Genomic DNA, 24,366 nt, shown 5'->3' on the forward strand with positions numbered 1-24,366 from the left:
CAAAGGGATCCTTCCCCTCAGTGAACTCTCCCATCACATTATCCAACATATCTGCAAAAGCAGGACACACTGCGCATGCTCTAGCCAACAAAGTGACCCGAGGGTGATTGATGTCAGCACCGGACCAATGAAAGGACGGTGGGCGGATCTGGATGACCTAGCGGGATGTTGGTCCTTCAACCAATCAAAGAGAATGAAGGGCGGTGCTAAACTAAACCATGTGATCACCCTCGCGCGCGGTGCAGAGTCGCTGGAATGAATGCTCGCGAAGTTATGGAGAGAAAGGATACGGTAAGGAAAGAAATAAACAGGGAAACGGGAGAAAAACTGTGCTGCTATGAGCGGAGAAGTTTTACAAACAAATTGTGCACGTCGGAAAACACAAATTTGAACGTCCCAGTCCCGTGTTTGCAGTAAATGAGGAATGGCCTCAGTGCGGCTGCAGACCTGAGTGAGCGCCGCCATCTTTATTCGGGACAACGATTCACTGGACACGTGCGGAGCCGCCATCTTTGTAGGGGGCAAGGTGCAGCAAGGCGCATGTGCAGCCTTTCTCTCGTATAATGTCTTTGGGACCATAGCAGCCAATACTGCTCTGATTCACCTCTGGGCTCCCTCATAACCACTTTGTCAATATCTAGTTTCCTCAATCTCGAACCATGGGTGTATTTTTGGTCTGTTTACTCCTGTATTATTACTTTTATAGACCCTTTGTAAATGAGTTTTTCACTGCAGCCCAGCCCCTGACCATGTACTACTCTATTATCAGATTACTTTTTTCTTGAATATTTTTGACAGTCAAGAATTCTTTTTTCCAACAAGCAAGTGTATTTTCCTTCCATTTCTGAATATCAGATTCTGCACCATTTTCATTCCCTGTAATCCATTTTGCACTCCCTGAAACATCAACTGTGTTTCTCCTTCCACAGATACCAGTGATTAATGCCAAAGCCCTGTTGCTTGTGGAGAGGGTGATGTTTGACTTTCATGTACAGCTGCAGTTTGTGTGGTGAAGGTGCTCCTACAATGTGGTTGGGTAAGTGGTATTATAGATTATTCATTCAGCAACAGTGATAATTTGAAAATAATGTCCAAATCAACAACAGTTTGTATTTTTATTATCATGCTAATAATTTCACAAAAGTACGATTGAGAACTTTAGACATAAGGTCATAGATGGAGATATTAGGTCAAGTGACCAAAAGCATTGCCAAAAAGCAGGTTTTGAGGGATGTCTTAAAGGTGGAAAGCAGACCTGTGAGGTTTTGGCTGCAAATTTCAGACCAAGCTGCTTCAGGAACTGTAGAAACAGCCACACAGGTGAAGTAATGAATTATCAAATGGTTGGGAGTCTCGAAGAAAATGGGTTGTCGAGGTCTCAAAGTGTGTGTGGTGCAGGGAGCTAGGGATTATCACAGCCAGGAATTAAATAAAGTGTGAGAATTTTAATTTGAGGGATATTGGCCAGGTGCTGACAGGTGAGACTAGATTGGGTTGGGGTATCTGGTCGGCATGGACGGGTTGGACCGAAGGGTCTGTTTCCTTGCTGTACATCTCTCTGGCTGTATGCTGTTGATTATAATTAGGAGCCTTTTGATGAATCAACAAGCAGAGATTTAGACTTTCTTGAGATTACAGGGAGATTGAATGTGGGAAGCTGGCCCTGAGTGTGTTGGGAAAATGAAATCTGGAGATAATACAAGGTGGATGAGAGTATATGAGCTGATACAAGGGTAGAATCAGCTAGAAATAGTGGTCTTGGAGTGGGACTGGGCTGTCACTCTCACCTCACCTCACCTCTGGGATTCAGCTGGTTGCCTGATTGTGAATCAGGGCAGTAACACAATCAGGAGCTGAGTGGCCCTGGTGGAGCCTAAAATGAGTGTCGCTGAGCTGACTGTTGCTGAGCAGTTGCTGCTTGGTAGCCCTGTCAATGACATCTTCCATCACTTTACTGCTGGTCGAGTGTGCACTGATAGATGGAACTTGCCTGGGTTGGATTGCCCAGTGTTTTTGTGTTGAACATCCCTGGACAATGTTCCACATTGTCGGTAGATGCCAGTGCTGGAGCGGTACTTGGATTGGTGGGTGGCAAGTTCTGGAGCACAAGATATCAGTATTATTGCCAGAATATTGGCAGGGCCCGTAGCCTTTGCACTACTTAACCATTTCTTGATGTTATTCAAACTGCATCAAACTGGCTTAAAACTCGCATCTGTGATGTTGGAAACCACTGGAGAAGGCTGAGATGGATCATCCCGCTTTGCACTTCTGGCTGAAGATTGCTGCAAATGCTGTCGTCTTATCTGGTGCATGGGTGTGTGAGGCCCCTCCATCAGTAAGGGTGGGGATTTCTGTGATACTTCCTCCAGTGAGTTGTTTAATTGTCCATCACCGTTCACAACTGGGTGTAGCAGAACTGCAGAGCTCCGATCTGTTCCATTGGATGTAGGATCACTTAGCTCTGTTGCTTGCTGCTGATGCTGTTTGATATGCTGGTAGTTCTGTTTTATGGCTTCACCAGGTTGGCACTTCAGTTTTAAGTCTGCCTGGTGCTGCTCATGGCATGCCCTCCTTTCCTGTCCATTGTGATGGGTGCGAGCAGGATTTGCAAACCCATGAGAATACAGATTGTGCTGGAGTACAGTTCTGCTGCTGTTGATGTCCCACAGTGCCTCAGAGAGATCCAGTTTGAGATCCTACATCTTTTCAAAGTCTGTCCCATTTAGAACGGTGATAGTGTCACTCAACACAATGGAGGTTTTTCTCAACTTTAAGGCAAGTCTTTGTCTCCAAAATGAATGTGTGATGGTCGCTCGTACTGATACTGTCATGGACAGATGTATCTGCATCTGGTCAATTCATAACAATGAGATCACTCTTGTTTTTCCCTCTTGTTGGTTCCCTCACCACCCGCTGTAGACTCAGTTGAGCAGCTATACCCTTTAGGACCTGACCACCTCAGTCAGTAATTCTATTACAGAGCTAGTCTCAATTGTGGACATTGAAATCCTGTACCCAGAGTACAATTGACACCATTTTATTGCCTCGATGCTTCCTCCAAATGTTATTCAACATGAAGGAGAAGTGATTCATCAGCCAAGCAAGGACAGGATGTGGTAATCAGCAGGAGCCATGAGACTTCCTGGTCTCCGGAGCCAATGCTGTGTACTCCCAGGGCAAATCTTCCCTATCTGTACACCACTGTGCCACCACCTCTACCTGGTATGTCATATCCAGAGATTTCAGGAGAAAGTGAAGACTGCAGATGCTGGAGATCAGAGTCAAGAGTCTGGTGCTGGAAAAGCACAGCAGGTCACGCTGATGAAGGGCTTAGGCTCGAAACATCGATTCTCCTGCTCCTCGGATGCTGCCTGACCTGTTGTGCTTTTCCAGCACAACACTCTCGATATCTATTGGTGGTGATGGTGGTGTCTGGTCATTGTCTGTAAGGGAAGATTCCGTGAGTTTGACTATGTCAGGCTGTTCCTTGACTAGTCTGTGAGACAGCTCTGCACATTTTGGCACCAAAATCCATATGTTAGTCTGGAGGACGTTGCACCATCGAGAGGGCTGATTCTGTGGTTGTAATTTCTGGTGCCGTGTTAGTTGCCAACTGGTCCATCCAGTTTCATTCCTGTGTTGAGACTTTGCAGTGATTAGTACAGTGAGTAGCTGGCTGGGCCGCTATCAGGTTGGCAGGATTTTTTTCGCCATTGACAATGGTTTCATGGAGATCAGGAGATTCCTAATACGTTGTTTTTTTCTTGAATTCAGATTCCACCATCTGCCAAGATGGGATTCGAACCAGGACTTCAGTCGTTTGTTTTAATATTCTGGATAAAAGCTAAATACATCAGGTTTGATCAGTCATTTTAAATATCACTAACCCTGGTTTTGTTTCTTTGTAAAACACTGTCCATCATCCTGTCTCCTCCATCCTCCCCTCCAACAACGAGTGAGGAGCACATGGAGTTTCTCTGTCACTAAGACTGAGATAATCCGATCAGCTGCTTCTCTCCCTCCCACTAGCCCACTGAGCCAAACTGCCTCACGTGGTGTTCCTGGTTTTTGTCCTAAACCTACATCTTTCTCCAGTGTCTTTTCAAGCCTTATCAGAGCTCACCTTGACCCTTTACCCTAATCTCACTAAACTCACTTTCCAACTCTCTTTCCTCCACTGCTGCCTCATCACTCCCCCTCGCCAATTCATAGATATTGTTCCTTGTTCTGTCTGTTGGTCTTTTCTGGTTATGTCCTTCTCTCCCATTCTGTGAAAAACTAATATTTGACCTCACCGTTGTTGGAAAATCCTGCTCCATCTCCACTCTCCCTTTCCTTTCTGAATTCCTTGCATTTGGTGTCCCTCAACGATCTATCCTTGGTCTCTCCTGTATCTCACGTACACAGTGCCAGGAGGTGATATCATCCAAAAACACTGTTAGGTTTGACATGTACACTGACGATGCCCAGCTCTCCCTCCCCATCATCCCTCTCCATTACTCCACTGTTACTCAGTTATCAAACTGCTTATCACATTCTCACTCGTCGATTAGCTGCAATTTCCTCCAATGAAACATTGTCAAGGTTAAACCCATTGCCTTACTGCTGAGCCCCTCCCTCCCACTGGGAACTCTGAGGCAGAACGACACTCAACAATATTGCTGTTATATCTGACCCCAAGGTGACCTTTTGATCAGACATCCACACAATCACAGCACCAGGAAATCCAATCTTTTAAAAGTTGCTTTTCTCCACCTCACCCCAGCTCCATTGCTACTGAAACCCCTTACCCACGTCGGTGTTCCCTTATACTTGAATCCAAAACAGAACTCTTGATTCCGTAACTCAGAATCTGGTTTCAGACTCCCCTCTCAGTATTTACCCTCGGACACATCCTCTCAGTATTTATCCTGTCAAACCCCTTAAGAATCCCATCTGTATCAATGAGATCACCTCTCTTTCTCCAAAATCCAGTGAGTAGAGTTCCAAACTTTTCAGCCTTTATTTAAAAGATAATCCCTCCAAACCAGGGATCATCTCATTGAATCTTCCCTGAAATGCCTCCAATAAAGTGACATATTTCCTTCTCTAAAGGGACCAAAACTGCTCTCATTACTGCAGATATGGTGGTCTCACCAGCACTTCCACACGTTACTCTCAGGTATATACTCCAAACTCTAATACTGAAAACTTTTGAAACAAACATTCGATTCCCCTTCCTGATTCCCTGGTGTAACTGTGTGGTAGCTTTCTGTGTTTACTGAACAATTACCCCAGGTCCCTTTGTGGTGCAGCTTTCTACAGTTTCCACCATTTAAATAGTACTTTGTTCTTTTATTATCTCCTCCAAAATGAGCAACTTCCCATTTTTCCCAAGTTACACCCCATCTGGCAACTTGTTGCCTCCTTCTCCTGTGCATCTCTCTCTTTTCATAATCCTCTTAGACCTTTACAGTTATGCCTTTTCTAGGAGATATCCCCCCTTCCCATTCTTCCAAACATTTACTGGGAGCACTGGGCAGTGGGAAGCAGACAGAGTTGCTATCTTTTTAGGGATACGCTTTGGAGTGATTGGGAGGATCTTCCTACCCATTGGTCAGGATGGAGACAACGTGCCCATCGTTAGGCATTAGCCTTTCACACCCGTGTCTTATTGATGAGGCAGAGCGGCAGGACGGAATGAAAGAAAAGAAAGTCATTCTTGTTCCCCATAACTCACTGACGCTTGGATCATTTTCTCCAATGTGTCAAAGAACAGCTGTGTTCAGTCACATGAGATCTCAAGTTGGAATCTCCTAGAAACCCACAGATTTCCCTCTGAGTTGACTGCTGATGTCCTCAAGGGTAATATGTACAGTAATCCTGGGCCATAAGGAGGGGATGGTGTGAGCTTCTAACTTGAACTGATAGTGACAGATTTTATAAACTTGTATTACAGAATATTACAGGTGGACATTCAGATGGTAATCTCAGTAAATATTCTGCTAAACTCTGATTGAATTACTCAGTATATCAGGATCTGGATATTCGCATTGTGTGTGTGAGTATTGTGTTCCAGATCAATCCCATTTGCTGCTTAAAAATTCTCCTTTGAATCGTCGCATTCTCTCAAAAGGTCTCCCCAAACCTTCAATGTGTCCTGTAATCCTTTTATGATGACCTGATGAGTGTATGGTTTATTATTCGAATGTGTAATTTTTGTATAAGGATGTCTCAGAGAGGGAGCAGAATATTCTTAAAGGGGAGAATAACCATTTTGAGGGGAGGCTGTTGTTTATTGGTATCAATGACATGGGAATAGAAGAGTTCACATTATCGGATCATTGGAATCTCTTGTGGGGTAGAATTGACCTCCATCAGAAGGATGGATTGTACTGGCACTGGAAGGGAACAATTGCTAGTGCTATTAAGGAGGCATTAAACCAGTGAAGGAATGTGGGTAAACCCAGAGAGAGAGTGAGCGAAGAGCTAAGTCTGATGCTTGTACAGTTCAGACATCAAACAGTCAAGGCAAACAAGGGCAAGGAACAGAATGAGCAGTTACACTGCATATGTTTCAATGCAGGGGGCAGAGGAGCTCAGGGTATGGTTTTGAACATCGCACTGGAATATTATAGCAATTACAGAGGCATAACTTAATGATGGATAGGACCAGCACCTTAATGTTCCAGTGTATAGATGCTATAGCAAAGATAGAAAGGGGGCAACAGAGCAGGGGAAGAGGTATTTTTGATTAGGGATAACATTACAGCTGGGCTTCAAGAGGGTATTCCTGGGAGTACATCCAGGCAGAACTGAGAAATAAGAAAGGGATGATCCCCTTATTGGGATGGTACTATTGACCGCCTCTCCACTTCCCCAATAGTCAGCAGGGAGTTGAGAAGCAAATTTACTGAGAGATCACTTATCTGTAAGAACAGTATGGTTGTGTACAAGACTTGACTTTCTTTGTTATTCATTCACAGGATGAGGGTGTCACTGACTGGGCCCAAAGGGCAGTAAAGAGTCAACTTCATTGCTGTGGGTCTGGAGTCACATGTAGGCCAGACCAGGTAAGGATGGCAGATTCCTTCCCTGAAGGATATTAGTGAATCTGATGAGTTTTTTTTTCGCAATATTCAACAATGGATTCATGGTCTTTTAATAGATTCTTAATTCCAAATTTTTATTGAACTCACATTCCACTGTCTGCAGTGACGGGATCCAAACCCTGGGCCCCAGAACATTATCTGGGTGTCTGGATTATCCATCTAGTGATAATCTCACTCGGCCATTTGGCAGGGTGAGTGACTGAAGTATCCGTGGGGCAGCACATCAGCACCAAAGATCCCATGGTCTCTGCAGAAGATAGAAAGGGCTGGGGAGGGAGATATATCCCTCGTGGTGGGGTCTGACTGTAGGTAGCAGAAATGGCAGAGGTTAATGGAGATTAATGGGTGGCAGGTGAGGACCGGAGGATTATATTCTTATTGTGGTTGGAGGGGTGGGGGGAAGGCGGAGGTACAAGAAGTGGAGGATATGCGTTGGAGTGCATTGTTGATCAAGTGGGAGGGAAATGCGGTCCTTGAAAGAGGAAACCTTTCTGGGATGTCCTGGAGTGGAATTGCTTCTTCTGGGAGCAGATATGGCAGAGGCGGAGGAATTGGGAGTACAGGATCACGTTTTTACAGGAATGTACTCGAGGGTAATCAGGAGAGCAAAAAGGGGACTTGAAATATCTCCAGGACATAGTTTAAGGAGAATCCAAAGAGATTCTACAAATACTTTAAGCATAAAATAATAACCAGACAGAGAATAGGACCCCTTAAAGATCAACAAGGCCATTTATGGAACAACAGGATGTGGGAGAAATACTATGCTATTCTATTCTAGAGAGTTTGGAGAAATAAATAGTGATAACTTGAAAAGTGTCTATGTTACAGAGGAGGAAGTACTGGATGTCTTAAACAGTAGCAAGGTGGATAAATCCCTGGGACCTGATCAGGTGTATTCCAGAAATTTGTGGAAAGCTAGGAAGGTGTTGGCAGTGCCCCTCCCTAAGGTATTTATATCATTGTTTGTGACAGGTGAGGTGCTGGAAGATGGGTGCCATTATTTTAAAAAGGTGGGAAGGAAAGGCCAGGGAACAAGAGAACAGTCAACCTAACGTCAGTGGTAGGTAAGTTGTTGGAAGGGATTCTGAGGGACAGGATTTACATGTATTTGGAAAGACGAGGATTGATTAGGGATAGTCAACATGGCTTTGTGTGTGGGAAATTCTCTCTCTCTAACTTAATTGAGTTTTTTTGAAGATGTGACAAAGATGATTAATGAAGGCAGACTGTGGACGTTGTCTATATGGACACTGAACGATGTTCCACATAGCAGACTCGTTAGCAAGGTTAGATAACATGGAATGTTGGGAGAACTAGCCATTTGGATACAAAACTGGCTTGAAGGTAGGAGGCAGAGGGTGGTGATGGAGGCTTGCTTTGCGGACTGGAGGCCTGTGAGCAGCATTGTCCTGGAGGAATGGGTATTAGGTCCTTAAATAAATGACTTGGATGTGAATGTATGAGATATGATCAGTGGGTTTACAGAAGACACCAAAATTGGAGGTGTAGTGGACAATGAAGAAGGTTAGTTCAGAATGCAACAGTATCTTGACCAGATGGGCCATTGGAGCGAGGAATGGCAGACTGGGCTCAATTTAGACAAATGTAAGCTGTTGGAATTTGGAAAGGCAAATCAGAGCAGGTCTTGTACACTTAATGGTAAAGTCCTTGGGAATGTTGCTGAACATAGAGACCATGGAGTGCAGGTTCATTGTTCCTTGAAAGTAGAGTCGAAGGTAGACAGACTAGTGAAGGTGGTGTTTGTTATGCTTATATTTATTGGTCAATGCATTGAGTTCAGAAGCTGGGACGTCAAATTCTGGTTGGACAGGACATTGATTAAGCCATTTCAGGAATTATGTTTTAAGTTCGAAATTCCCTGTTCTGGAAAGGATGTTGTGAATCTTGAAAGAGTTCAGACAAGATTTTCAAAGACTTTGCTCGGGTTGGAGGATTTGGGCTACAGGGAGAGGGTGAATAGGCCAGGGTTAATTTCCCTGGAGAGGCAAAGACTGAGAGGTGACTTCATGGAGATCGATAAAGTCATGAAGGGCATGGATAAGGTGAACAGCCAGGGTCATTTCCCCCCAGTTAGTTGGGTTCAAAACAAGATCACATGGACTAAAGTTGAGAGGGCAAGGACTTAAAATGGATCTAAGGGGCAAAGTTTTCAAGCTGTGTGGTGTATGTGTGGAATGAGCTGCCGGATGAAGTAGTGGAGGCTGATACAATTACAACATTTGAAAGGCATCCGATTGGGTACGTGAATAGGAAGAGTTTCCAATGATACGGACCAATAGCTGGCAAATGGGACTCCGTTTGTTGAGGATTCCTCGTTGTCATGGACAAATTGGACCAAAGGTCTGTTTCTGTGCTGTACATCTCTATGACACTAATAAATGAAAATAAGATGTGTTCCTCTTTTGTGGAGAGCTAGCAGAAGCACAGATAATTGTCCTTGGAGCTGAGAAGGTTAAGCAGTGATTTTGACCAGGTGCAAATTTGTTTCTAGGATATCTAATCTGCAGAGTGAGGGGAATTGTTAACAAAGTCACAATTTTAGTAACTATTTTCAGGTAATTGGCAAATAATGTGAATATGTGAACATTATTTTATTCAGTAAGTTCTGAGTATCTGGAACAGTCTGAATGGCAGCTGGACACAGACTCAGCAGTTATTCATAATCAGATTTAGAATTTTACTTTTTAAGGGAAGATTTGGGGGGCTATGGGCAAAGGGGAAGGGAATTGGGACAGATTTGCAGCATCTCCAGAGGAAGAGGGTACATCCCAAATGGGCTGAATAGCCCCAGCCTCTGTGCTCTGTGATACTGCCCCCATTGACTGTGAATGTTGAAGCTCATCCCAGGGCAGAGAGAGGGAGGATCCCACCACTCACCTCACAATGGGCCCCGAATGATTGATATCAGCGCAGGCCAATAGGGGGCAGAGGGCAGTACTGGAGGACCAGGTTGTACCAGTTTGTCCTCCAACCAATCGGAGTGAATGAGGGCATCCTCAAGGCTGGAACTAAAGAAAGGCACATATCGCAGAGATCTGAGAAACTGGAGGACATGAGATAGGGAGCTTTCTGTGGCTGGTGAGGAATTATATAAATCAGGAAGAGTTGTGAGGCTGGATGAAGTGACAGTGATCGGGAGAGTTGTGAGGATGGAGGAATTTAGAGTTAGTGAGGATTAGAGTCATAATGTTATACAGCAAGGAAACAGGCCCTGTGGTCCAACCAGTCCATGCCAACCATAATTCCAAACTGAACTAATTGTACCTGCCTCCGCTTGGTCCACATCCATCCAAATATTTCCTAGTTATGTACTTATCTGAATGTCTTTTAAATATTGTAATTGTATTCACAGCTACCACTTCCTCTGGAAGTTCATTTCACATGTATAATTTTTTAAAAAACCCTAATGTCTTTTCTGAAATCTTTCTAATTTCTTCTCAAAATGAATGCAACACAGTTTTGAATCCCCCCCCCCTCCCCCCCCCAGCAAAACACTTTCTGATTTTGTAAACCTGTAATAAGGTGACCCCTCAACCTCGTGCACGCCAGTGAAAAAAATTCCCAGCCTATCCAGCCTCTCCTTAGAACACAATCCCTCCATTCATGGCAACATCCTGGTAAATCTCTTCTGAACCTGCTCCAATTTAATATCCTTCCTATAACAGTACAACCAGAACTGGACAGCGTATTCCAGAAGAGGCCTCCCCAACGTCCTGTACATCCTCAACATAACGTCCCAACTCCTGGACTCAAAGGTCTGAATAATGAAGGTAAGTGTGCTAAGCACTTTCTTAACCACCCTGTCTACATGTAACACAAATTTCAAAGACCTGAAGCCCTCGGTCGCTTTGTTCCCATATCACTACTCAAGGCTCTACTTTTATTGAGTGTAAGTCCTGCCCTCGTTTGTTTTGTCAAGATGTTATATTTTGCATTTATTCCAATCAAAAAAATTTTTTGAGTATAAAGGCAGTAGGAGTATAATTAAAAGAGAAATCAGGAGTCAAAAAAGGGCCGTGAGATAGCTTTGGCAAATAGGGTTAAGGATAATCCGAAGGGCTTTTGTAAATACATGGAAAAAAAAAGGCTAACTAGGGAGAAAATAGAGACCCTCAAAGATCAGCAAGGCAGCCATTGTGTGGAGCTGCAGGCGATGGGTGAGATAGGAAACAAGTATTTTGCATTAGTGTTTACTGTGAAGAAGTACATGGGAGATATAGAATGTGGGGAAATAAATGGTGTCATCTTGAAAAATGTCCATATTACAGAGGAGGAGGTGGTGCTGGATCGGTGGCTAAGGAGCTGGTGCAGGGGAAAAGGATTCACGTTTTTTGGATCATTATGATCTCCTCTGGAGTAGAGTTGACCTGCATAAGAAGGATGGATTGTACCTCAATTGGAAGGTGTCTAATATCTAGGCAGGGAGACTGGCTGGTGATACTCGGGAGGCATTAAACCAGTGAGGGAGTGGGTATAAACCCAAGAAGGTAGTGAGAATAGAGGTATGTCTGAGGCTGGTACAGTTCAGAAGTCAAATAGTCAAGGCAGGCAAGGGCAAGGAACAGAATGAAGACGGACTGAGCAGTTGCACTGCATTTACTTCAATAGAAGATGCCTGACAGGGAAAGCAGATGAGCTCAGGGTGTGGTTTTGAACATGGCACTGGGATATTATAGCAATTACAGAGGCATCACTCAGGGATGGATAGGCCTGGCAGCTTAATGTTCCAAGGTATAGATGCTATAGCAAGGATAGGAAGGGGGACAAGAGAGGAGGGGGAGTGGCATTTTTGATTCGAAATAGCATTATGTTTTTGCTTAGGGAGGATATTCCTGGGAGTATGGTCAGTGAAGTTATTTAGGTGGAACTGGGAAATGAGAATGGGATGATCACCTTATTGGGGTTTTCTGCATGGATTTCGTCTGGGCCCTCTGGTTTCCTCCCACAGTCCAAAGATGTGCAGGTTGGGTGGATTATCCAGGCTGAATTGCCCGTAATGTTCAGGGATGTGCAGGCTCTGGGAAATGCAATGTTACAGGGGCAGGTTAAGAGGCTTTCAGGGTCAGTATCAATGTGATGGGCTGAATGACCTGTTTCCACACTGTTGGGATTCTCTGATAATTCTATTTTTAAAATATTTACAGAAAATAATAGACCAGATCGAAAAGTTAAGGTTCTGAATTGGACAAAGGCCAATTTTGATGGCACAAGGCAAGAACGTTCATCTGGCCCCTCAAGCCTGCTCTACCATTCAATAAGATCAGGGCTGAGCTTTTCATGGCCTCAGCTCCACATTCCTGCTCTCTCACCATAACCCTTAATTCCTTTCCTGTTCACAAATCTACATTTTGCCTTAAAAGCATTCAAGTTGATAACGTCAAATGCTGCACTCGGCAGGGAATTCCACAGATTCACAACCCTTTAGCTGAAGAAGCTCCTCCTGAACTCAGTCCTAAATCTGCTCCCCCTTATTTTGAGGTAATGCTCTGTAGTTTGAACCGACCCCAGTGGAAATAGCCTCCCTGCTTCTATCTTATCTACTCCCTTCATAATTTTATTTTTTCCTATCCAACCTCCCATTCCTCTAAATTACAATGATTATAGAACCAGTTTTCTCAATCTCTCCACATACACCAACCCTCTCAACTCCCAACTCAAACTAGTGAACCTCCTGTGCCAGTGCATCCTTGCTAATGTAAGGGGACCAAACCTGGACACAGTACTCCAGGTGTGGCCTCACCAGCATCCTGTACAGCTGCAACATAACCATACCTCTAGCAATGAAGGACAATATTCCCTTCACTGCCATAATTACCTGCTGCACCTGCAAACCAACTTCCTGAGATTCATGCACAAGGCCACCCAGCTCTCTCTGCACAGCAGAATGCTGCAAGATTTCACCATTTCATCATCCAGTTTTCTGTTCGTACGACCAAAATGGATGACCTCACATTTCCCAACATTGAACTCCATCTGCCAGATCATTCACTTAACCTATCTGTATCCCTGTGCAGACTGACAGTGGCCTCTGCAGACATTGCTCTACCTCATCTTTGTATCAAATGTGAACTCTGACACCGGACACTTGGTCCTCAACTCCAAAACATTTGTGTAAATTGCAAACAGTTGTAGTGCCAACACTAATCCAAACACCCATTTATCCCCATTCTTTATTTTTTGCTGGTTAACCGATCCTGTATCTATGATAATACATTACCAATAATGCTGTGCATCTTTACCTTATTCAGCAGCTTTTTGTGTGGCAACTTATCGGATACCTTCTGGAAATCCAGGTACACCACATCCACCGAGTCCACCTTGTCCAACGCACTCGTCGTATCCTCAAATAATTCCAGTAAATGTGTTCTACATGACCTGTCTTTCCTGAATCCATGCTGTGTCTGCTCAATGAGACAATTTCTACCCAGATATCTCACCACTACTTCCTTGAGAGGTTCAAGCATTTTCTCCACTACAGATGTTAAGCTAACGGGTCCTTTTGAAAAATAGTGGCACCACATTTGCAGCTTCCAGTCTGTCAAAACCATTCCAGAATCCACCAACTTTTAGTGAATTTTCACGAGTCTATTTGTTATTCTCCACCCCCCCCCCCACCCCCCCAGCCCCCCCCCCCCCCCCCCCCCCCCATCTCCTTTATTCCCTGGGATGCAATCCATCAGAGCCTGGATACCCATCTACCTTTAGGCTGTTATCTTTCCCAACATTACCTCTTTACTGGGAATGATTGCTTCTGTATCCTCATCTGCCATTGCCTCCATTGGCCTGCGACAATGAGAGTACACAGACAGTATGTTCCTGTTAAGGCCAAGGCTGGTAGGTGTACAGAATGCCGCCTGTTGAAAGAAATTGAGAGCCTGGTCAAGAAAATGAAGCAGGCGTATGGCAGGTATAGAGAGCTGTGTTTGTGTGAATCCCTAGAGGAGTATAGGGGCAGTAGGAGTATACTCGAGGTAAACCAGGAGGGCAAAAAGGGGACATGAGATAGCTTTAGGAAATAGGTTTAAGGAGAATCAAAGGTGATTGTACAAATACACTAAGGACAAATGAGTAACCAGACAGATAATAGGTAACCGCAAATCAAGGCTGTCTGTGGAACCGCAGGAGGTGAGAGAGATTCTGTATGAGCGGAGAGGTTTTACAAACAAAATGTGCACATCGGAAAACACAAATTTGAACATCACAGTCTTGTGTTTTCAGTAAACGGGGATTTTGCCTCTGTGTGGCTGCAGGCATGGGTGCGCGCCACCATCTTTATTTGGGGCAAGAATTCACTGGAAACATGCGGAGCCACCAGTTTTGTAGGGGGCAAGGTGCAGCCAGGCGCATGTGCAGCCTTTCTCTGGTACAGAGTCATTGGGCAGGATTTACACAGAGCACATTCAATCTCAGAGAAATGGATGTTTATTTCTGGATTTGTTTCGTCATTCATTTAAATGATTTGGTATCGTAAATGAGTTTGCAGGTCATACAAAATTGGAGGTGTTGTGGATAATCAAGAACGTTACCTCAGATTACAATGAGATATTGGTCAGATGGGGTATAATTTAGATAAATGTGAGGTGCTGCATTTTGGAAAACCAAATCAGGGCAGGACTTATACACTGAATGACAAGGCCCTGGAGATGTTTGCGGAACAAAGAGACCTTGGACTGAAGGTTCATAGTCCTTGCAAGTCAAGGATAGGATGCTGAAGAAGGTGTTTAGTATATTTTCCTTTATTGATTCGAGCATTGAGTATAGGATGTGGGAGGTCATGTTACTATACAGGACATTCGTTAGGTCACTTTTGGAATATTGTGTGCAATTCTGGCCTACCTCCTATCAGAAGGGTGCTGTGAAACTTGAAAGGTTTCATAAAAGACTTACAAGGATGTTGTTAGGGTTGGAGGATTTGAGCTACAGGGTGAGGCATAAAAGGCTGGGGCTGTTTTCCCTGGAGTGCCATAGGCTGAGCAGTGATGTTATAGAGATTTATACAATCATGAGGGGCATGAATAGAGTAAATGAACAAGGTGTTTTCCCTGGAGTGGTGGTGTCCAGAATTAGAGGGCATTGCTTTAGGGTGAACGGAGAAAATTTCAAAGGGGCCTAAAGGACAACTCTTTCATGCAGTGGGTGGAATGAGCTGCCAGAGGAAGTGATGGAGGCTAGTACAATTAAAACATGTTAAAGGCATCTAACTAGACATATGATATGTTTAGGAAGCGTTTACAGGGATATAGGCCAAGTGCTGGCAAATGGGAATAGACTAGGTTCGGATACCTGTTTGGCAAGGATGAGTTAGACCGAAGGGTCTGTGTCGGTGCAATACGTCTCTATGACTGTGGGATCATAACAGCTTATACTGCTCTGCTTCATCTCTGGGTTCCCTCATGACCACTTTGTCAATATCTAGCTTCCTCAATCTTGAACAATGGGTGTATTTTTGGTCTGTTTGGTTTTTTACTATTATTGTTACAGACATTTTTGTAAGTTAATTTTTCACTGCCGCCCAGCCCCTGACCATGTGCTGCTTATCAATATTTTCCGGAAAATCTTTAATGGTCGAGAATTCCTTTTTCCAATAAGCAAGTGTATCTTCCTTCCATTTCTGACTATCTCATTCTGCACCGTTTTCATTCCCTGTAATCCATTTTGCACTCCTTGAAACATCAACTGTGTTTCTCCTTCCACAGATACTAGTGATAAATGCCAAATCCCTGTTGCCTGGGAGAGGGTGATGTTTGACTTTCTTGTACAGCTGCAGTTTGTGTGGTGAAGGTGCTCCCACAATGTGGTTGGGTAAGAGACATTACAGAGTATTCATTCAGCAACAGTAAAGATCTGAAGGTAATGTCCAAATCAACAACAGTTCATATTTTTATTGTCATGCTTATAATTCCACAAAAATATTATTTAGAATTTTAAACATAAGGCCAGAGATGGTGATATTAGGTCAGGTGACCAAAAGCATTGCCAAATAAGCAGGTTTTGAGAAATGTCTTAAAGGAGGAAAGCACACCTGAGAGGTTTTGGCTGTGAATTTCAGAACGTGTTGCTTTGGCAACTGTGAAAGCAGCCACACTGGTGAAGTAATGAATTAACAGATCATTGGGAGTCTCGAACAGAATGGGTTGTCGAGGTCTCAAAGGGTGTGTGACGCAGTGAGCTAGGGATGATCACAACCAGGAATTAAATCAAGGGTGAGAATTTTAAATTGAGGGATGTGGGCCGGATGCTGGCAGGTGAGACTAGATTGGGTTGGAATATCTGGTCGGCATGGACGGGTTGGATTGAAGGGTCTGTTTCCAAGCTATACATCGCTGTAGCTCTATGTTCTTGATTATGAATAGCAGCCTTTTGATGGATCAACAAGTTCTGGTACAAGGGAGTACTTGGGCAATAGAGATTTAGTTTTTCTTGAGATTACAGGGAGGTTGAATGTGGGAAGCTGGCCAGGAGTGTGTTTGGATAATGAAGTCTGGAGATATGACAAGATGGATGAGAGTATATGAGCTGAGACAAGGGTGGAATCAGCTTAGTGGCCTTAGAGTGGGACTGGGCTGTCACCCTCACCTCGCCTCTGGGATTCAGCTGGTTGTCAGGTTGTGAATCAGGGCGGTAACACAATCAGGAGCTGAGTGGTCCTGGTGGAGCCTAAAATGAGTGTCACTCAGCTGGCTGTTGCTGAGCAGCTGCTGCTTGATAGCCCTATTGATAACATTTTCCATCACTTTACTGCTGATCGAGTGTGGACTGATAGATGGAAATTGGCTGGGTTGTATTGCCCTGTGTTTTTGTGTTGAACATCCCTGGGCAATGTTCCACATTGTTGGTCGATGCCAGTGCTGGAGCGGTACTTGGCTTGGTGGGTGGCAAGTTCAGGAGCACAAACCATCAGTGTTATTGCCAGAATATTTGCAGGGCCCATAGCCTTTGCACGACTTAACCATTTCTTGATGTTATTCAAACTCAACCGAACTGGCTTAAACTCACATCTGTGATGTTAGAAACCACTGGAGAAGGCTGAGATGGATCATCCCACTTTGCACTTCTGGATGCAGATTGCTGCAAATGCTGTTGTCTTATCTGGTGCATGGGTGTGTGAGGCCCCTCCATCAGTCAGGGTGGGGATATCTGTGATGCTTCCTTCAGTGAGTTGTTTAATTGTCCATCACCGTTCACAACTGGGTGTGGCAGAACTGCAGAGCTCCGATCGGTTCCACTGGATGTAGGATCACTTAGCTCTGTTGCTTGCTGCTGATGCTGTTTGAAATGCAGATGGTCCTGTTTGGTAGATTCACCAGGTTGGCACTTCATTTTTAAGTCTGCCTGGTGCTGCTCATGGCATGCCCTCCTTTCCTGTCCATTGTGATGGGTGAGAGCGGGATTTGCAAACCCATGAGATTACAGATTGTGCTGGAGTACAGTTCTGCTGCTGTTGATGTCCCACAGTGCCTCAGAGATACCGAGTTTGAGATCCTACATCTCTTCAGAGTCTGTCCCATTTAGAACGGTGATAGTGCCACTCAACGCGATGGAGGTTTTTCTCAACCTTAAGCTAAGACTTGTGTTTCCAAAAGGAATGTGTGATGGTCGCTCGTACTGATACTGTCATGGACAGATGGATCTGCAGCTGGTCAATTCATAACAATGAGATCACTCTTGTTTTTCCCTCTTGTTGGTTCCCTCACCACCCGCTGTAGACTCAGTTGAGCAGCTATACCCTTTAGGACCTGACCACCTCAGTCAGTAATTCTGTTGCAGAGCTCGTCTCGATAGTGGACATTGAAATCCTGTACCCAGAGTACGTTTGACACCATTTTACTTCCTCAGTGCTTCCTTCAAATGTTGTTCAACATGAAGAAGAACTGATCCATCAGCCAAGGAAGGACAGTACGTGGTAATCAGCAGGAGCCATGAGACTTCCTGGTGTCCGGAGTCCATGCTGAGTACTCCAAGGGCAAATCCTCCCTGTCTTGTGCCATGACCTCTGCCTGGTCTGTCCTGCTGGTGGGGCAGGACATATCCAGAGATTTCAGGAGAAAGTGAAGACTGCAGATGCTGGAGGTCAGAGTCAAGAGTCTGGTGCTGGAAAAGCACAGCAGGTCAGGCTGATAACTGGCTTAGGCTCGAAACATCGATTCTCCTTCTCCTCGGATGTTGCCTGACCTGTTGTGTTTTTCCATCACTACAATCTCAATCTCTTGGGATGGTGATGGTGGTGTCTGGTCATTGTCTGTAAGGGTTGATTTCATGAGTATGAGTATGTCAGGCTGTTCCTTGATTGGTCTGTGAGACAGCTCGGCACAATTTGGCACCAAACTCCAGATGTTAGTCTGGAGGACATTGCACCATTGAGAGGGCTGATTCTGTGGTTGTATTTTCTAGTGCCTTCTTAGATGACGAGTGGTCCATCCAGTTTCATTCCTTTGTTAAGACTTTGCAGTGATTAATACAGTGAGTAGCTGGCTGGGCCACTGTCAGGTTGGGAGGGTTTTTTCTGCCATTGACAATGTTTCCATGGAGATCAGGAGATTCCTAATTCCAGTTATCTTTTCTTGAATTCAGATTCCACCATCTGCCAAGATGGGATTCGAACCAGGACTTCAGTCGTTTGTTTTAATATTTTGGATAAAATTTAAATACATTAGGTTTGTTCACTCACTTTAAATATCACTTACCCAGGTTTGGTTTCTTTGTGAAACACTGTCCATCATCCTGTCTCCTCCATCCTTCTCTCCAACAGCAAGAGTTTGGAGCACATGGAGGTTCTCTGTCACTAAGACTGAGATAATCCGATCTGGAGCTTCCGCCCCCCCCCCCCTCCCCCCTCACGTGGTGTTCCTGGTTTTTGTCCAAACCTACATTTTTCTCCAATCTCATCTCCTGTCAAGCCTTATCAGAGCTCCTCTTGACCCTTTACCCTAATCTCACTAAACCATAGACTTTCCAACTCTCTTTTCTCCTCCACCTCATCAGTCCCCTTCACCTATTCACAGACATTGTTCCTTGTTCTGTCTTTTCTGGTTATGGTCCTTCTCTCCCATTCTGTGAAAAACTGATATTTGACCTCACGTTTGTTGGAAAATCCTGCTCCATCTCCACACTCCCTTTCCTTTCTGAATTCCATGCATTTGGTGTCCCTCATGGATCTATCCTTGGCCCCTCCTGTATCTTGCCTACATACTGTCAGGAGGTGATATTGTGCAAAAGCACCATGTTGGGTTTAACATGTACACTGATGTTGCCCAACTCTCCCTCCCCATCATCCCTCTCCATTACTCCACTGTTACTCAGTTATCAAATTACTTACCACATTCCCACTACTTGATTAGGTGCAATTTCCTCCAATGAAACATTGTCACAGTTAAACCCATTGCCTTACAAATTCCTTTTCCTAACTGCTGAACCTCTCCCTCTCACTGGGAATTATGCAGCAGAACTAGACTCTTCACAATGTTGCTGTTATATCTGACGCGAAGCTGACCTTCTTATTAGACATCTACACAATCCCAAACACCAGGAATTCCAATCTCTAAACCGTTGCTTATCTCCTCTTCACCCTAGCTCCATTGCTACTAAAAACCCTTACCCATGTCTGTGTTACCTTTAAACTTGACGAATCCAAAGCAGAACCCTTGATTCTGTGACTGGCTCAGAATCTGGTTTCAGACTCCCCTTTCAGTATTTACCCTCAGACACATCAGTATTTATTCTGTCAAACCCCTTAAGAATCTGGTGGTGCGGTCTGATTGTTGCTGGTGGAAATGGCAGAGGATGATGTGTTGTATCTGGGTGGAAGGTAAGGACTTGGGGTGGGGGGGGGGGGGGGTGTTCTATCCTTGTTGCAATTGGAGGTGTGGGTTTCAAAGGCAGAGGTGCAGGAAGTGGAGGAGATATAGTGGATGGTATTGACCACATGGGAGGGGAAATTGCACTCCTTGAAATATGGGGCCATTTGGTATGTTCTGGCCTCACTGGAACACTGCAGTAAGCATGAGACAGAGATGTTGGCCAGGGAACAGGCTCGTGTGTTAAAGTGGCAGGCAGCTGGAAGCTCGGGGTCTGTTTTTGCAGCAGAACGTAGATCATCAGTCGCCATTTCCGCCACCTCCACTGAGATGCTGCCAGACACAGGTTCCTGTCCCCTCCATTAACAGCTATGCACCCCCCCCCCCCCCCAAGCCAGATGGTAATCCACTCCTTTGTCTTTCCAAATGTTCGAGTCTCTCTTTGGGTTATGTCCCTGCCTATTATTTACTCTTTAACCCCTATGATCTGCAGGTTAGTTGAATTGGCCAAGCTAAATTTCCCATAATGCTCAGGGATGTGTAGGTTAGTTGCATTAGTCAGGAGAAATATACAGTAATAGGGTAGGTGAATGGGTCTGGGTGGGATACCCTTCGGAGGGATGCTGTGGACCTTTTGGGCCAAATGGCCTGTTTCCACAGCGTCAGAATTCTAATTTTCCCAGCTCCATCGGTTCTGAGGAAGGGCCACTGGACAGATTTGTTCCCAGATGCTGCCAGACCTGCTGAGCTTTCCCAGCACCATCTGCTTGTTGTTCCTGATTGACACCATCCATACACCTTCTGGATTTGATTCAGACAGGGGGAGGATCCCACCACTGACCTCACAATGGGGTCCAGCTGATTGATGGCAGCTTCGGACCAATAGGAAAAGGTGGTGGGACTGGTGGACCAAGTGCAACTAGTTGGTCATCCAAACAATGGGAGTGAATGAGGGGCGTGGCCAGTGGGATGACACGTCACCAGTAACTCTGCTGATGCAGTGCCACGTAACTCGGCCGTCGGTGAATGTGGGAGACACAAACAGGGAAGGGGAGAGTGGCCTTGGAGACGGAGATAATGAGTCACTTTCGACTGGAAAGTTTTAATTACACTCTGTGCGGTTTGAAAGTCTGAACTAGAAACTCTTAATCCCCCGTTTGCAGCAGATGGGAAAGTGGCTGCGGCCCTCAGGCTGTGAAAGGTCCTGGGATATGGCCGCCATTTTTATTGGGGGTAAGGTATAGTGAGGCGCATGTGCATGTCACCTTCCTCGGGTGGTGGGGGGGGGGCGTGCAACTTGAAAAGAGGCATTTACACATCAAGCACATACCAAGAAAAAAGTGTGTCTTTATATTCTTCCTGTACTGACTGAGTTTTGTTTTGTGAATTCATTTCATAGGATATTAAATCAGAATAATTGGGGCTGGGATCTCAAAAGCAAGTTTTTACAGTCAATGGGGTCAGCAGGATCTGAATGTTATTGGCATTTAACTGTGGAAGGAGAAAGGTTTCTCTGCTCTGTTTGTGGGAAGATATCTCCAATATTTTTGTTAAGCAGAAAGATGTACAAATTCATGATTGGGTCACCCTTTGGGTATCTGCTGTGTTCTGGGCCCTACAGCTGAGGAAGGAGATATAAGCCTGAGAGGGAGCACAGATTTATCCAAATTACACCTCGTCTCTTTGTAAGAACACTCAGATTTAGACCCAATCACCCACTTCATGATGTTAACCTGTAAACTTCATATTTTTAATTACCTGTAAACTTCCCATTAAAAATCCTTTTGGACTAAAATTCCATTACCTTTTCAGGTGGAATGTTCCAGCTTCTGACAACTGTCTGTTCATTCCGAAACTGCTGAGGTCCATGTTGACTCTGGGGTTACAAAGGGCTGAATTGAAAGATGAGGTGCTGTCCCTGAGCTCCCATTGAGATGCATTGGAACAGTACAGGAGGCTGAGGGCAGTGTAGGTGTGAGCAGACAATGAAAATGACAGGGCTGCACTGTGAGGGCTGCTTGGCTCAATGAGAGTGTTTTGGAGTTGGGTGTAAACAGAGTGGGGTGAGACAGGGAGAAGGTGAAGCTGAAACTCAGTTTTAGTTCAGGCCTTTCAGAAATTCACAGTCCCAATGGGAACAGCCAGTTTTTAAGTGATACCTGCGGAGTATTTTTTTAACAGTTTTTAAAGTATTTTTTTCCTGAGGGCAGTTGAGAGTTAACCACATTGCTGTGGGTCTGGAGTCACATGTAGGCCAGACCAGGTGAGAATGACCGTTTCCTTCCCTACAGGACATTAGTAAACCAGATGGGTTACTAACAATCAACAATAGTTTCATGGTCATCATTCGCCTTTTCATTCTAGATTGTATTGAATTCCGATGCTGCCATCAGCCATGTTGGGATTCTATCCCTAATCCTCGGAACACTGTACATATCACTCATCTGGCAGGAATACCATTAAGCCATTGCCTCCCTTTTTAGCAATGTTTAAAATAAAGTTCCATCATTCTACGTGTACAATGTGAGATAAAATACTGCAACGTCCATGTGTCAGCCTCTCCAAAAGGTCAATCAACAGAAATTTGTTTGAGGGCGAAATATTTCACTTATTTTTCGGGGGGGGGGTGGGTTATTAAACAAAAATGAATCCAAATAAAAACCTTAAGCCACGGCCATGTAATTTCTGAAGCCGGAGGGAGATTACAGAGACAGGGAGGGTGGTGAGGCTGGAGGGGGATTACAGAGACAGGGAGGGTTGTGGGGCCAGAGGGGGATTGTTGTCCAAACATCACTGTGGTGTACATGGACTGCAGCATTTCAGGGAGGCGGTTAACCACCACTTTCTCCAAGACAAGTAAAGGTGGCCAATAAATACTGGTCTGGGCAGCAAGGGCAACCCCCAGTGAATAAAACCAAGCAGTGACCTCTCTGAGCTGACTTGTTGTGAAGTTAAAAACCTCTCTGGAAATGGAGTGGGCAGAGAAGAGAAACAGTGACATTTCACAGCTGCCCTCAGAGAGACCTCACCCTTGGAAGTACTCAGAGCCGGGGATCAGCTCAGTGAGTTTCAGTCTCTTCAAATATCAATCTTAGTCGGTTTTATTTTATTAAATCTACAATCGTGAGTCAGGTGACTATTTCTTTTTAATGTCTTAGGGTCTCTTGATTAAATGTTTAAGATATAAAACGTAAGCATTAAGTTATTCTCGGGCAGTATTTTTCGAGCAGTAAGACTGTGCCTTTGTCTTGGTCTGTCGATTGTTAAGGCGGAGAGATGGCCTGTTGTAGAGTGGCGTGCTGTTCCTGTCAGATGAGGGAGATTAGGGAGAGTTTCAATGATCCTGATAATTGTCTGCAGGAAGTGTGATTGCAAATCCTATTGGAACGTATGGATTGGTGGAGGAGTGATTAAAGGCAGTGAAGAATTGACAGGAGCCGGGGGTGGGGTGGGCGGTGTGATAGGTGGCAGTCTCAGGAATGCAGGATACTGCAGATACAGTCAGGTAGATGGGTTACCTCCAGGAAAGCTAGGAGGGGTAGGTTGGTACTGCAGGAGTCTCCTGTGGCTATCCCCATCTCAGACAAGTATACGGTTTTGGAAAATGTAGGTGGTAATACACTTTCAGGGGAATGTAGCACTGACAGCCAAGTTACTGGTACTGAGACTGGCTTCTAACATAATGTGAAGTATATCCAGTTCCACACGATCGATGGTGAGAGGGGACTCTCTAGTCAGGGGCACAGTCTGCCGTTTCTGCAGCTGACAGTGAGACATCAGAATGGGGTGGTGCCGCCCTGGTGCCAGTGTCAAGGATGTCTCTGAGGGAGCAGAATATTCTCAAAAGGGAAAATAACCAGTGGGAGGTCATTGTACATTGGTACCAATGGCGTAGGAAGGTGAAAGCATGGGGTCCTGACGAGCAGGGAGATTTGCTAGTGCCACTCGGGAGGCATTAAACCAGTGAGGGAGTCGGGGTAATCCTAAAGGGATAGTGAGAAAAGAGGTGAGTCTGAGGCTGGTACTGTTCACAGGTCAGACTGTCAAGGCAGGCAAGAGCAAGTCACAGAATGAGGTGCGATGGACCAGTTACACTGCATTTATTTCAGTGCAAGAGACCTGACAGGTCAGGCAGATGGGCTCAGGGTATGGTTTTGAACAAGGCTGTCTATGGAACCACAGGGGGTGCAAAAGATATGCAAATATTTCACGTCATTTTTATTGGTGAAGTATATGAAGCTCGAGAGTTTGGAGAAATAAACACTGGTAACTTGAAAAGTGTCCATGTTACAGAGGTGGTGGTACTGGATGTCTTAAATCGCATCAAGGTGGATAAAGCCCTGGAACCTGATCAGGTGTATCCTGGAACTTTCTGGAAATCTAGGGAAGTGATTGTTGGGCCTCTCCTGAGGTATTTGTATCATTGATAGCGACAGGTGAGGTGCCATTATTTT

General features: G+C 44.8%; 2 long non-coding RNA genes across 7 annotated transcripts in view; both read left to right on the forward strand.

Moving 5' to 3' along the window:
* Positions 1–222: 222 nt before the first annotated feature.
* Positions 223–10,885, forward strand: LOC140456941 (uncharacterized). 3 transcript variants are annotated; one of them, XR_011953240.1, is made up of 5 exons: positions 223–291; positions 930–1,036; positions 3,778–3,860; positions 6,969–7,055; positions 10,784–10,885. It is a non-coding gene; the product is annotated as an uncharacterized lncRNA (long non-coding RNA). The 3 variants fall into 3 exon arrangements; XR_011953241.1 differs by lacking the exon at positions 10,784–10,885 and adding an exon at positions 8,070–8,299; XR_011953239.1 differs by lacking the exons at positions 6,969–7,055; positions 10,784–10,885 and adding an exon at positions 5,942–6,073.
* A 3,544-nt stretch (positions 10,886–14,429) lies between these two features.
* LOC140456940 (uncharacterized) overlaps positions 14,430–24,366 on the forward strand; it is a 41,969-nt gene continuing 32,032 nt past the window's right edge. Inside the window, exons 1-2 of one of the 4 annotated variants that reach the window (XR_011953236.1) lie at positions 14,430–15,968; positions 18,690–18,772. This is a non-coding gene — a long non-coding RNA (uncharacterized lncRNA). The remainder of the gene's footprint in view (positions 15,969–18,689; positions 18,773–24,366) is intronic. The other 3 variants (XR_011953234.1, XR_011953237.1, XR_011953238.1) reach the window with 3 other exon arrangements.

This window comes from Chiloscyllium punctatum, chromosome 31 (assembly GCF_047496795.1).
Source record: "Chiloscyllium punctatum isolate Juve2018m chromosome 31, sChiPun1.3, whole genome shotgun sequence".
NCBI lineage: Eukaryota > Metazoa > Chordata > Chondrichthyes > Orectolobiformes > Hemiscylliidae > Chiloscyllium > Chiloscyllium punctatum.